A 10,303-nucleotide genomic window follows, 5' to 3' on the forward strand; every position below is an offset into this window, starting at 1 on the left:
GAAATCTTTTATACGATATGTGTGAACTCTAAACTGGTTTATTTTATTAAATCAGTACTATTTTTTAACTACCATTTCTTGTAATGGATTAACAAATACTTTCACATGAGCAGGATGTCAACACAAGCAAGTTTTTAAAATCGCCTTTCTACACATTATATACAAAACACAGCATGACTGCACTAATCTGCTCATCACCATGGCTACACACAAATAATAGCATCACAACACTGAAACAGCAAACGTAGAATTTTCCAAGTAGATTTTGCTCAAAGCACAATATTTTTCTAAAATTATACTAAGACTCAGCATGAACAAGACATGGAAAAGAACAAACGTGCATTTATATTCGGATTGTCAATTAATTAGTTAACCTCTGTCCTAAAATATTAATTGCCAAAACAATTAACACAATAATTGCGCAAGTTTGATTTGTCTCCGGCAATATTCCAAGCAGAGAAGGGAAACAGTGGGGGTAATTTTAACCTAACTCTCTGGATTGGTAAGGTTAAAATTACCCCCGCCCCCCTTATGCATTGAGCACCTTCCTCACTGTTGGCTCAGAGTCCGCACCACAGGAGCCATCAGCTACAAAGTAGCCACCAGGTAACAAAAGCCTTGTTCTCGGATGCACCCGAGTTACGGTAAGGGGTCACTAGAATAGGACTGGGAACCGGGCCGAATACGAGGTAGCTGTGGGCAGCCTCATTCCCTTCCAGTTGCTCCTTCTTCCTTCTCCCTCCTCCCTCCCACCACCCCCCCCCCCCCCCCACTTTAATTAACCTGCTCTGTTAAAAGCCTTTTCTTTTTAAAATTCCTTGCAACAATATATACTGATAATTATCCCAACACAGTCTGAGGGGGAAAAAGTGTGAAGGGCAAGGATGGGGAGGAATTCTTGAAATGTGTACAGGTGACCTTTCTTGATCAGTGTGTTTCTAGCCCAACAAGGAAGGAAGCAGAACTGGATCTAGTTCTGGGGATTGAAGTGGGAGAGTATTTTGGAAAAAGTGATTACTATTAGGCTTAGAGTAGAGTAGTTATGGAAAAAGGACAAGGAACAATCAAAAGGTGAAGGTTCTCAACTGGAAGAGGACTAATTTTAGCGAGTTAGGGATGTGGCCCAGGTATGACTTTGATAAGGGCCATTTCAGCCCTGCGACAGGAACGGAAACCTGACTGGAGATGTTTAAACACGAGTTGCGGGAAAGATGGGCATGGATTTGGGAAGTTACAACATGTTCAAGGACTTGAGGAAAAGGAGATTGGCGATGGGGGTAGTACTTTCCTAGGACAGAGGGCTCAAACATGGATTTTATTTGATGGGGTGGGGGGGGGGGGGGGGCGTGATAACAGCAGATTCAAAAAGGAAAGTGACAGTACCGGACATCAGCATCAGCTAGCATGGGGGCCAGGAAGGGAAGTTGGGTGGTCAGAGGTTTAGCGGAAATAGGGTCGAGAGAGCAGGAGATGGGTCTTGTGGACAAAAATGACCTTGGAGAGGGCTGGAGGGGAGATAGGAGAGAAATTAGTGATGCAAGTCCAGGGTTAGGTGGGCTCGGCAAAGGAAGGGCTGTGGCAGAGGATGGTTTCAATCTTAATCTTGTCTGCCTTCTCAGGTAAGGATGGCTCGGGGAGAGGAAATTATATCGATAATATTGAACAAGTAAATATTGATATGGACAGTTAAAATTACTTTTGTTCATTTCAAAAAATATATTCCTCCTCACCCCAACAGATCAATAGTAGCTACATACAGCATACAACAACAAAGATATTTTGGCATTTCATTTTAGTTACTCTGCTGCTTGATTTGTGCTCCCTTTATTTTTATATTCACCTAGGCAATATCATAACCAGCACTGATTGAACACTATACCCCCTCTTGCTAGAAACCTATCCAAAGTTTGTTGATTTAACAGTTTCTTTTTTATATTAGTCTGGTACCGTCTCAGATTTGGGAGTAATTTTATTCAGAAATCTCCAGCCATTCCATACATCTGTTTAATCACTTCCATCTCTCCCAGTAGCTGGAAGTATTTCGGTGCTCATTAAAGGCAAGCCAAATATAACCAAATTCTCCACTGCTACATAAGCAGGTCTAAATCTTCACCAAAACTTGAGTTTACACATGTTATCAGGATTCAATACAAATCTTCTATATTTCCCTCGACTGTTGTTTGGGCAAAACGCTCCCAATCTTTTGCCACTGGGGGTATAGATTAGTTAATCCTATCATTTGGAGCCTCTCCTGACCTGGTCAAGATTCTGTTCTGATGCAGGAAACTACAAGTATAAACCCACATCTTGCTATTCCATAATGGGTCAAAGCACTCTTCTATTAGTTTACTGTTACCAACAGATAAAAGCCCAAAGAATCATTTATAGCAAAATATGACATCTCAGCTTTACAAATAAGTGCTAAATGTGAAGGAAACTATTGGATGGCACTTTCTTCATTGAGTTTGTTACAATTCATAAAATACAATATGAATTTGCTATGTTGCTATCCTGCACATTGCCATAAGGGGGAGGGGAAAACTAAAACTTCTACGAATTTCATTCGGCACAGTGATATCCCTGCCAGGCTGCCAAAGATTTACTATGATGTAACGTCTTTATGCATTAGCACTGCAAAGCAAATTGGCACTGGAACTCTTGAGACAGTAGGCTGTGATGCAAATAGGAGTTCTCTTCTCACCCTCCATCAAAACAACTGAGCACTTAAATCCTTCATGCAAATTGTATGAAAACATGAAAATCGTTTTTAAATCAGCATATCTGTGGGAAATCTTGGAAGGTAACAAATTGGACAAACCCAATTTAAGAACACATTTGTGCAGTTTTAATTAGAATTCTAATCTTGAAGAAAGCCTATTTGGTCAGTGGTGAATGAAGAAGTACTTCAGTTGATGTGTGAAACATTTAAGTTTGCACATTAAGTTTTCAGAGTTAAGAGTATGAAAAGTAAGCAAGAGGCAAGTACAAGAGAGATATGGAAAGAGTTGGGAGTGGCTGGCCAATCACAATAAGTTACATCAAATTAACCCCAGTTTAAACATTAGTTGGGAACGATATTGAGGTTTTCACTCAAAATAATTTGGTCAAATGCTGGGCTTTGCCTTCAGTTCCCAACAAAATGTTTCCATGGCTTTTTTAAAAAACTGGTAAAATTATTAAAAGCAGATTACATGCATGAATACAAATATCATAACCCTATAATCCCTTTTGGTCTTTAATGACTCTAAACATGCAGCACTAACAGAAAAATAACTTGGAGAAATATAAACACTTTGATAAGGCCACGACCCAGCAATAAAATCACAATTAAACTGGTAAATGTAAGCTTGCCACAAAGACATCACTGCTCCAACTGGCGATTGATTTTCTCAAAGTTTTAAGCTAATGTGTGCCACTACAGGATTAGATACATCTGAAGGTAGGAGAGAAATAAGTTAAATACCAAATGGCAAAAATGACAAATATAACCTGTCAGGCTAAGAGTAAAGAGGAGGAGGGAAAAGTCTGAAAAGTAAATAAAAGGAGCTGTAAGCAATTATGTCAGTCAAGAAGAAACATTGGAGAAAACATTGCGATTAAGATAAATTTCAAAAATAGTGTACAAAAGAAACAGTGTAAAGCAATCCACAAATATAAGTGAAGGACAAAATATTTCAGTCAGACCTGTGAGAGAGAAAATTTGAAGCCAAATTGCCCAGTAACTGAAAAAGGAGTATAAATCGTATTGAGTGTCTAGCAGAGGAGAGTGGAACATGGAAGTGTCAAATTACTACCATAAACAGAGCTAGCGATGTTAAACCCCTTTCATTCCAAGCAGCTAGACTATCATTGCACCTTATCAAGAGTAGTTTAAACCAATAGGATTGTCCCAATTGAATGGGAGCTGTCTAGGGCTTGCCCAGAACACAGGTGAAGATGAACTAACAGTTGGTATAGACCCAATTACTCTGGAATACCAAAGGCTACAACTTTACCAAGATAAAGATTTCCACACAGAAGGATACAAATAAATGGTCACCAAGAAAAACAAATCATATGAAGATGCTAAACTAAAAATTGTGAATAATTATCTTAAGTTTTATTCGGGAAACTTATGATGAAATCAACCAGAAGAACTGCATTTGTTCCAGTTATAATTTACAAAACTTGGACTCCAAGGCAGGCATTATTAATGACAATAACTCAGTGAGAAAGCCTTTAATAAAATTCAAGTGAAGAGCCCAGTTCCATGTGACTTCATTTAAAACATGGAACGAGAAAAAAAAATGAGCCTGCAAAGGACGCAATCAGCAATTCAATGAAACACAGCAAATGCCTGGGACAGGAAAGCTGTTATAGTAGGTTGCTGTGTACACAACAGATTAGTGCTAGTGAAAAGCAAGTCAAAACACAGACTTGCTCCCTACATAAAGATACATTAATAGTAGAGATTCCACCTTTAAAAGGTTACTCCAAGAAAGCAGATAGAAGAGTCAACCATTTAATTCAGAGATCAGTAGCCATCTATTTATTAGGTTCTATAGAACACAGTGAAAGATTAAAAGAAAATTTGGTGTGAACAGCTGATTTTTTTTAAAAAAAAGGTCAATTTAACAGAGGGGATAGTGTTCATCTACAGATTTCCTGGCTTTCTCCAGCCTGACAGAAGTCCTTTGTAATTATTTTTTGTCTCTGATACAACAATTAACTCTGACCTAAACTGGAAATTAAAAACGTACGGAAATTATCTAAAGATAAAATCATAATTGTTTACCTTACCAATAGAGGAAATGGTACTTATAAAACACATACATAAAATTTGCTAAAATCATTGTTGTACGTCATATGACTAGTGTTATGAATACATCAATTCATTGACATACTGTGTTTGCAATGTTGTATGATTTACAAATTAATAGCCTTTAGCACTGTATTTGTATGTATAACAATTATGTAAATGTGTTATGACTAAATGCAATCTAATTTAGAATAGTTATGCTGTAATGTACCCTGCCTATGGCTGATTATTTTGCAACACAGAAACAATAGGTATCTGCTCACCGAAAAAGGGGATTTGTAGGAAAGTTATAGCAAATCTTATACTCAAAGTATTTTATGATACTGTATTAGTACCAGGAGAGGTTGGTAGTTGAAGTTTGAGATAGTGATAATGAAGTACATAATACAAATCAAAGGGGAAAATAATTTTCCTTCCAGTCTCATGGTCAAACTATTACAGCACTTAAATTGAGACAACAAACAATAACTTGCACTTTCTACCTTTCAGTTGAAGTTGGGAGAATGTTGTGGCAATAAGCTTGAATCAGACAGTTATAACTGAAGGACATGCTGTGCATTTTAATTGGTATTTTTTGATGAAGAAAGACTTCATATTGAGTGGAGATTCAGTTGTGATAAAGTATTTAAAGTTACATATTAGGCTGCAAGTTAGAGAGTGTAAGGGACTTACTGAACGGGGACAGGCAGAGAATGCGACTCATCTGCAATTGCTCCCGAGCTGGGAGCAGCAGAAATAGGTTTCCGCCACGCCCGGCGCTCCGACCACTTGTCAGCCACACGCCGATCCCTTACTGCCCAACGTCCACCCCTTTATTGCTCCGTGGGGGAAATTGCCCTGCGCGAATTCAGCCGATCTGTACCACTGGCAGCTTCGCGAGGTGGGAAGATATCAGTGGATGGGTGGTGCTGTCGCCATTAAAGGGGAGGATGCACTGCTGTGGCCGCCAACAGGCAGCCTGGCATCCCATCGGGCCGTTGGCCCGACCGAACACTTCCCGGGAGGCCCAGAGCATACTTCCCTTTTAACTGAAGGGGAGAGATGTTGCTACAAGTCAGCGCGGCGGTGATGGACACCGTTCCTCTCCCGACCCTGCCTCAAACTGCTGGGAGGCGGTGTCAGAGTTAAAGAACCAAATTTTCCGACTCTTCCCTCAGACTCCCGCCGGGCAGTAATAATTTGAATAATCTGCCCGAAACGGGGCGGAGGGCAATTTCCCCCCTCTAAAAGTTTAAGCGAAGCACAAGTAAAAGGAGGAATTGATCACACACACACACACGAGAAGGGATGGAAACTTACTACAAACATGCTTGAGGTGCCTGAATCACAAAATCTGCCAAGGTGTCAATCAAAATGTCTTTATATGGTTATCTACACCAATATAAAATCCTTCTGAAAGCAGATGATGGTTACCTTGCTGTATTGACAACAAAGTTTGTACAGTATCACTGTAATCCTGAAAAGTGAGACGCTGTTTGTGATGAATAAGTTGACAATTGTATTATCTTTGTATTAATGGATGTGGTCAAATAAAATAATCAGTAGTATGTAAAGTGTTGCATCAATTCTTCGGGCTGAATTTGCGCAGACTTTGCAACCGGGTTTTTGCTGCGATTTGACCCTCCGCGATGAAAAGCCGGTCGGCGGGATCTTTGGGCACCTTTTTGTGGCGGCGCTTCCACGTACCGCCAGGGAGAGGAGCACTGACGTGAAACGACATGCAATGCCGTGGATTGCGTTAGCGTTGTACTTTTGGCTCTCTCAGGACCCATACTCTGCGCCTAGAATACCGACAAGGTAAAATCTGTTGGTGCAGCCCTGCCAGCAGTGGCAAGTATGGAGACCTGGAAAAAAAGGTAAGTTAAAGTTCTTAAGTTTTAATTATTTTTCAGCGATTTAGTACGCAAGGGCTTTGTGAATGTTTTGTACAATTTTTTTTTTGTCCCCTCCCAAGACATCTCTCGCAGTGCTACTGGTCCCGGACTAAAGTTGCCGAAACTTGCAGTTTGTGCCGCGAATCCTCGTGCAACACCGACTTTACCGTGCAGACGTAAAGGCCGAAAGTTCAGCCGAAAAACGTTAGCGCAGCGAATACTACCGTTTTCACCGAAATCTGAAAATCTAGCGCAAAAAGGTCTTGCAAAGGAAGAAGGTCAAGTATTATAAGAACATTAGCAGCAGGAGCAGGCCACTTGGCCCCTCGCGCCTGCTCCGCCATTTAATATCATGGCTGATCTGATCATGGACGCAGCTCCACTTCCCTGCCTGTTCCCCATAACCCATTATTCCCTCATCGCTCAAAAATTTGTCTATCTATTTATCTATCATTGAAATATATTTATGACCCAGCCTCCACAGCTCTCTGAGGCAGAGAATTCCATAGATTTACAACCCTCAGAGAAGAAATTCCTCCTTTTTAAACTTCATCTCAGTTTTAAATGGGTGGCCCCTTATTCTAAGACTATGTCCCCTAGGAGTGGAGATATCCTCTCTGCATCCACCTTGTCTAGCCCCCTCATTATCTTATATGTTTCGATAAGATCACCTCTCATTCTTCTGAACTCCAATGAGTATAGGCCCAACCTATCTTCATAAGTCAACCCCCTCATCTCCAGAATCAACCTAGTGAACCTTCTCTGAACAGCCTCCAATGCAAGTATATCCTTCCTTAAATACGGAGACCAAAACTGTCTGCAGTTGTAGCAGGACTTCTCTGCTTTTATACTCTATCCCCCTTGCAATAAAGACCAACATTTAATTTGCCTTCCTGATTACTTGCTGTACCTGCATACTAACTTTGTGTGTTTCATGCACAAGGACCCCCCAGGTCCGTTTGTACTGCAGCACTTTGCAATTTTTCTCCATTTAAATTATAATTTGCTTTTCTATTTTTTCTGCCAAAGTGGATAACCTCACATTTTCCCACATTATACTCCATCTGCCAAATTTTTGCCCACTCACTTAGCCTGTCTATATCCCTTTGCAGATTGTTTGTGTCCTTTTCACAATTTGCTTTCCCACCCATCTTTGTATCATCAGCAAACTTGGCTACATTACACAGTCCCTTCATCCAAGTCATTAATATAGATTGTATATAGTTGAGGCCCCAGCACCGATCCCTGCGGCACCCCATTCGTTACTGTTTGCCAACTTGAAAATGACGCATTTATCCCAACTCTCTGTTTTCTGTTAGCCAATCCTCTATCCATGCTAATATATTACCCCCAATCCTGTGAACTTTTATCTTGTGCAGTAACCTTTTATGTGGCACCTTATCGAATGCCTTCTGGAAATCCAAATACACATCGACTGGTTTCCCCCTTAACCACCCGGCTCCTTACATCCTCAAAAAATTCCAGCAAATTTGTCAAACATGATTTCCCTTTCATAAAACCATGCTGACTCTGCTTGATTGAATCATGCTTTTCCAAATGTCCCGCTACTGTTTCCTTAATAATGGACTCCAGCATTTTCCCAACAACAGATGTTAGACTAACTGGTCTATAGTTTCCTGCTTTTTGTCTGCCTCCTTGTTTTTTTTTTTATAAATAGGGGCATTACATATGCGGTTTTCCAATCCACTGGGACAGACCCAGGATCCAGGGAATTTTGGTAGATCACAACCAATGCATCCACTATCTTCGCAGCCACTTCTTTTAAAGATCCTAGGATGTAAGCCATCAGGTCCAGGGGACTTGTCCACCTTTAGTCCCATTATTTTACCAAGTATTACTTCTTTAGTTATAGTGGTTTTATTAAGTTCCTCCCTCCCTATAGCCCCTTGATTATCCACTATTGGAATGTTTTCAGTGTCTTCTACCGTGAAGACCGATACAAAATATTTGTTCAACATCTCTGCATTTCCCTGTTCTCCATTATTAATTCCACAGTCTCATCCTCCTCTAGGGGACCAACATTTACTTTAGCCACTCTTTTCCTTTTTATGTACCTGTAGAAACTCTTACTATCTGGTTTTATATTTTGTGCTAGTTTACTTTCATAATCTATCTTCCCTCATCATTTTTTTAAAAAATCATTCTTTGCTGGTTTTTAAAAGTTTCCCAATAGTCTTGGCCACATTGTATGCCCTTGTTTTCAATTAGATATCATCCCTTATTTCCTTAAGTTAGCTACGGATGGTTATCCCTTCTCTTACAGTTTTTCTTTCTCATTGGGATACATTTTTGTTGCAAGTTATGAAAAATCTCCTTAAATGTCTGCTAGTGCACATCAACCGTCCCATATTTTAATCTATTTTCCGAGTCTACTTTAGCCAACTTTGCCTTCTTACCTTTGTAGTCTCCTTTATTTAAGCTTAGGACACTGGTTTGAGATCCAACTAAATTTGAAATTCAACCATGTTATGGTCACTCATTCCGAGAGGATCCTTTACTAGGAGATTTATTAATACTGTCTCATTACACAGTACTAGATCTAAGATAGCCTGCTCCCTGGTTGGTTCCGCAACGTACTGTTCAAGGAAACTATCCCAGATACACTATGAACTCTTCCTCAAGGCTACCCTAGCCAATTTGCTTTGTCTAATCAATATGAAGGTTACAATTGCCCATGATTATTGCCGTTTCTTTTTTACAAGCCTCCATTATTTCTTGATTTATACTCCATACAACAGTGTAGCTACTATTTCGGGGCCTATAGACTACACCCACCAGGGACTTTTCCCCCCATATTATTCCCGATCTCCACCCAAGCTGATTCAACGCCTGGATCTTCTGAGCCAATATTGTTTCTCACTAACGCACTGATCTCATCCTTTATAACAGTGCTACCCCACCTCCTTTTCCTTTCTGTCTGTCCTTCTGAATTGTCAAATACCCCAGAATATTTAGTTCCCAGTCCAAGTCACCTTGCAACCAGATCATACCCATTTGTATCTATTGATGCCGTCAACTCATCTGTTTTGTTACGAATGCTATGTGCATTCAGATAAAGCTTTTAAATTTGATTTTGTCACCATTTTTCCCTGCTTTGACCCCAATTTCTGATTCACCGTTATGTTTATACATTCTGTCCCTTCATGGCACGCTCTGGTTTTCATTTCCGAATCCATCCCATTTAGCACAGTGGTAGTGCCACACGACACAATGGAGGATGCCCTCAGTGTGAGTTGGTCTAACCTTTTAAATAGGGTTTTTAAACAGAGACATATGTTCAGAAAAAGAGGACGTTTTTATCAGATCAGTGATTTCACCGATTGTGGTGGTGGTGGGGCGAGGGGTCCATAGCACAGCCTGTGGAGGAGTATTGAATGACACACCGCAACTTCAGGATTTCCTGCCTCAGAAAGAAACCCTGATTACACTTATAAACAACAACAGGGAAGTGGAACACTTAAAAATTAGATACGTATAAATCGGATTGATTGATGTAGTCTATTGATTGATATCGGCAAGAAGGATTATATTGGTACTTTTTATTCGTTAAGGCTGAATTCATGGTCCCTACGAATCCTCTTGACAGATCGTACGTAACAGAAATGGACAT

The sequence above is a fragment of the Pristiophorus japonicus genome, chromosome 15 (assembly GCF_044704955.1).
Source record: "Pristiophorus japonicus isolate sPriJap1 chromosome 15, sPriJap1.hap1, whole genome shotgun sequence".
In the NCBI taxonomy this organism is placed as follows: domain Eukaryota; kingdom Metazoa; phylum Chordata; class Chondrichthyes; family Pristiophoridae; genus Pristiophorus; species Pristiophorus japonicus.